At 34.6% G+C, this 5,410-nt stretch overlaps 1 long non-coding RNA gene across 1 annotated transcript; it reads left to right on the forward strand.

The window, feature by feature from the left end:
* Window positions 1-2,371: 2,371 nt before the first annotated feature.
* Window positions 2,372-4,490, forward strand: LOC140021481 (uncharacterized). Its single transcript, XR_011825305.1, has 3 exons — window positions 2,372-2,460; window positions 4,011-4,090; window positions 4,268-4,490. It is a non-coding gene; the product is annotated as an uncharacterized lncRNA (long non-coding RNA).
* The last annotated feature ends 920 nt before the right edge of the window (window positions 4,491-5,410 follow it).

The following is a 5,410-nucleotide window of genomic DNA, read 5'->3' on the forward strand; positions in this document are numbered from 1 at the left end:
TGAAGTGCAATTCTTCATTTGAACGTTTTTCACTTCATTTTTCTTTTCACCACTTAATTTCATCACCAAATCTCTATTTTTCACCTCATTTGCCATCCTTTGGTGATTGAGTCATCATTCCTGCATAAAAATGAAGGTTTTACCATTAAAATCACTAAAAATGCAATATTATCCACTTTTACCAAAAATATATAATTTTACCAAAAACCTCTTTATTTTATTTATAAAACTAAATAATCAACTCAAAATTAACTAATAAAATGCACTTAAAAATACGTAAAATAAACTCTTATCATGTACATATATAGTCCATTGGAAAAAATTAAGAAACAATACTTGTCATTGTTATTGCAAAAAAAAAGAAAAAAAGACTTATCATTTCTCATTCATCAACTTCACCTTTTATAGAGGCATATGAACAAATTTAATGTAAATATCCCCTAAACAATCTCATTAAAATACTAGAAATTGTAACAAACTAAAACTAGTCAAAATATTGAAAAAGTGGAACAACTCTAACAATTTACTAACAACTTCACTTATTCAACTAAATTGATCTATTCTAAAGTTAGAAAGCTGCAACCAAAGTTGCATCATTCCAACAGTGTTCCTTAGTTGTCAGTAGATTGTTTAGATCTAAAGTTATTAGACATTTCATGTTTTCTTCCTGTTTTCAAATCGTTGAAATTTGCATATCAACTATGCTAGAGCGAAAAAGTTCATGCAAAAGAGGACCAAGTAAAATTCAATGATTCATAAGGGATGAAAAGTGAATCATAAGAGACAAGAATATCCAATACAGACCTCCTTAGACCACACCCCAGGGCAATGGGGTTGTTTTCATTCTCAAGTTTAATTCAGGCGAGAGTTGAAATGGGCCTTATTGCTGGCTAATCTTTAGTTACATTGATAATGTAGAAAACAATTACTTCAAGAAATATAGAACAAGGTTTCCGTTGCTGACCTTCCACAATGATTTAGAGAGGTGTCCTATTGAATTAACTGAACCAAGAGTTGAATTTTGTAGCAACAGACTGCCAATTACATTATTTGCCAAGATTTTGACCTTACTATCATCAGAAAAACAACCAAAAGAGTGTCTTCCTTGTTGAAGCAAACATAAGGCTTTGCACTAAAATAGAGAAAGAAGCCAACAAGTAAATGAAACACCATTTTGATAGTCGTAGATGATTAGAAATGTATAATCCTTATATGCAAGTAAAAGCATATCTATACTATACATAAAAGTGCATTAAGTGTTTCTTACTTTTTTATGTACCTATTTTTCCCTTAATGGAAACGCTATTCTCCTATCTAATTAGCTTACACTACAACAAAAATGGCATTTCCTGACATACATATGAGGACACTTGATGGTTTGTGTCATTATAGCACTTCTATCATTACACTTGTTATCAAATCAATAATTTATACTCTTTTTTATTTTATTTTATCTGATATAAGAATAATAATATATCTTTAGACTACCTATTATGACACTTGAAAAAATGTGAGATGCACCAAAAAAAAATTAGAACACAAAATGGCGTCGTTTGATTTTGGCGGAAGATTGCTTTGCCAAAACACTTAGTGAAATTTCAAAACCTCATTTTGCCTGCTGAAATTTTGCTTCTTTTATCTCTCTCACAAACTCTCTCTCTCTCTCTCACTCTCTCGGCAAACTATCTGTCAAAACTCTTGGCCAAAATTTTGCTTTCCCCGAAGAGTTTTTTCTATTGAATCTCTCTGCAATCAAACTACCCATGTTTTCCCATTGAAGATATGTAATTACATGATAAATTTTTGCCCTAAATTGATTTTTCTTGGTTGTCTGCCTGAATCTGAAATACCAATTTTTGCCCTCCTTCTCTCTCAGCCAATTTCCTCTCCTCTGCTCCCTATCTCTGTCGTCCAGTCGCCCCATCGAAGAGGATGAGTTCAGATTCTCTAGAAATTATTTCTTAGCAAAAGAATTAGGCAATTCCGGTAAGGAATCTGGCCACAAGCTCGCAGATATCGATGTCGTCGATGAACAGGTTATACTCTGCAATTTTTCTATATGTAAATTTTAGTTGGTGGTTTCCTACAAAAAAAAAAAGTTAACTTTTTGGGCCTTTTCCTTACTAAATAATGCAGGATCTAAGGGAAGCCCTGGCCAATATTGAGCAAAAACATGAGAAAGAAATTGGTGAATTAATCAAAAGTTACAAGAGCTTGTAGCAAGAGTGGGTTTGTGAGTTAAGCTACGGCGGGATATAAATATATATGTAGTATTTTTTAATTATTTTTGGGAACGTATTGATTTAGACTGTCAATGTAGAAATGTTTGGTACTAATTTTAGATTATGCTGGATAATTAACAGGTGTGGATTTGGGCTTGAAGATTTTGCTTCGACTGCAAAAACTGAGTATTCTGTTGTTGTACTCAATAGTTATCTTCAGTCCATAAATCTCAAGCAGGTACGTCAACTTCACCACCCCTATATGCTTTGTATTCTATTTCAGTGCAGGATTTTTGTTGAAGTTTCAGCTAATTTTCAGAGTTTTAAGTTGATCATTGCTGATAAAGCTGTGGAATGATTAGGCTTTACAAGTCATAGCTTGCTTTATTTGCTACCCGTATGTAGACTTGTATAATTTACTTTAATGCTTGTAATCACTGGGAACTGATTCAGTTTGTTGAGTGCTATAAGAAGTACTGGTAGGCTTTGGCAATATAGGGGTCTATCAATAATAAGTCTTACATGATATTTGAGAGGCTTGAGTCATGGGGATTGTTGCTTCTGATGCATCTGTGATGTTGAATTGATAATACAATTAGCACTAGTTTATCATGCTATTTGGATAGCAGTTAAAAGTTATCTTTTCATGTGAGAGAGTATATAGACAAAATGCCAAAACTTTAATTTGTCTCCTTGTCGTGGTTGCCTTTGGTGACGTTCTGACCTGATTTTGCATGAACAAAAGTCTCAGCCAGGAGATAATCCTTGAATCATATAGTTATTCTGATATCAAAGGGAAGCAAAATAGTTCTCTCTATTATGCTTCATTGAATCCCTGAAATAGCATGTTAAACTCATAAATTCCAGATTCTGCTGCCTGTGATTTCACTTTCACTCCAGTTTTCTATTCTGCATCACTGGAAAGAAAGTATAGCAGCTTATATTGAATCAACTCCTTTGACCAGTTGTCTTGCAAGATATCTTTCCCTCATTTCCTTCCATTCATAAAAGACAAGACCTTCCCCAAGAACTCTTAGACCTTTGTCCTCTGGAGGAGGCCTTTTGCGTACCTCAAGCTTAGCCTCAGCCTCAGCTAGTTGACGATTCAGTTTTTCGAGTGCAGGGGTAAGATGATCAGGCTCCAGGGGAAGCGTGAGATATAAGAAGTGGGAATGGAGAGAAAATATTGAAACCCAAGATGTTTAAATTTTAGTGTATCAACTTTAGCTGTTAAATCAAAACCTCCTGAACCACTACACAAGATAATCATGTATCTACTTTGAAAACTTTGTTTTGTCGTTATATAGTATCAATCTACTCTTTAATTATGTGAAAACCAAGCTATACAATGTAAAACTTTTCTCGTCTCTTTTTTTCTCTTCTTTTTTTAAAAAAAAAATATATAACCCGCAGAATCTGTTCAACTGCAACTTGATCCCTATGCTCATCAAACAGCTCTGGTACATAATCCATGTCACCTTTTATGTTCAATCTCATGATCTTGAACTTTACCCTGCTCTTTAGACCATCCAGCTTGTCATTGGACTCTGGAGGCTCCAAAAACTTGAAAATATTTCTTAGAGATGACTTCTATTTTGAACTTAAAATATGCTTGCTTTTAGTGGTCAACTTTAGTGTTTTCTGATCTGTATTTAGAATGTATCACTGCTTGCAGTGTTTTCAATCACTTGCTTGACGATAGCCCATTGCCTGCTAACGAGACTTCTTCATCAGTGCTTGTTGCAACCTTTTCCAGTACACATTCACTAAATGGAAAAGGATCTACAGGAGGTGGAAAACTGAGTGGAAATGGTGAAGTAGAGAAGGGGCTGCTGACGCTAATTTCCTCAGATGCTCCTGGACTTCAGGTGTTGTAACCTATATTTGGACTTTTTTTTTATGATCAGTAGGTAGGTTGCAACAATATGTACTAATTTCCTGGATTCCTTTTTAACTGCTTATACATTTTTTCTACATTTCAACCAGATCATTTTTGGAATTGTAATGCTTCAACACTTTGTTTTCTTTGATTAATTATCCACCAGTTCTTTCCTATGATTTCCACGTTTGTGACCCCAATGGCCGCTGGTACCTGGCTGATAGTGGCTCTGTTCCTAGGGACCTTTTACTTCTCACAGGCAAGGCTCTCAGCCATGCTACAGCTGGTCTGAGGCCTGCGGCTTCACATCGCTCTGCATTGGATAGGCATTTCGAGCAATGAGAGCTCGTGGAGCCAGAGTAATAGACATTGCTGTTATTGTAGTTGCTACTGATGTTGGAATTCGACCTCAAATAGAAGAGGCCATTGCTCATGCCAAAGCAGCTGGAATGCGAATTGTTATTGCTATAAACAAAGTGCGCTTGCATTTATTCTGAGATTTTCCACTGTGTGTTGGCTTGTATATCATTTAGTCTCATTTGCATTCTGCTTTTGATGTATGAAACATGATGACAAATCTCCTCTTGCTTATGGGAGTTGGCATTTTCAGTTCTCATAATCACAATACTGCTAAAGTTTGATGTTTCTAGATTTTTGCATCATAGCATATTATCTTATATGCATTCTGTTCTTTGGGATAATTTTAAAAGTCCTTTGGGTTTCTGATTGACGGAATGTATAGCAGGGAGCATTACCTGCAGGTTGCTTCTTGATAAGAGTTTATTTTACGTATTTTTTAGTGTGTTTTATTAGTTAATTTTGGTTTGATTATTTAGTTTTATAACTAAAATAACTAAGGTTTTGGTAAAAAACTACATTTTATGTTAAAGTGGCTAAATATTGCATTTTATGGATTTTTATGGGAAAAACTTCATATTTTGTAGGTTTAATGATTCAATCATCAAATGAAGTGCATTGAGAAGATATTTGGATGATTGAAGATGGATTAAAGTGAGGAAAATAAAATATGAAGTGTAAAAGGAAGAAATGCAATTTGAGGACAAAAATCAAGAAAAGTCAGCTTTCACAACTCAGACACATTTTCATATTTTGACTATATCAGGAGCTACAATGATCGGATCAAGGTGATCTTGGTACCATTTTGAAGCTAAGAGATATATCTACATTTGGTATGAAGACATCAAAGTCCAATTCAGCCGTTTTCTTGGTCAAAAGGTCGAAACACAGAAACTTATCTGGATGGTCGAAAGCTGAAGCCCAGAATTGACCAGTCTATGGTATTTTGACC

Source organism: Coffea arabica, chromosome 1e (assembly GCF_036785885.1).
Source record: "Coffea arabica cultivar ET-39 chromosome 1e, Coffea Arabica ET-39 HiFi, whole genome shotgun sequence".
In the NCBI taxonomy this organism is placed as follows: domain Eukaryota; kingdom Viridiplantae; phylum Streptophyta; class Magnoliopsida; order Gentianales; family Rubiaceae; genus Coffea; species Coffea arabica.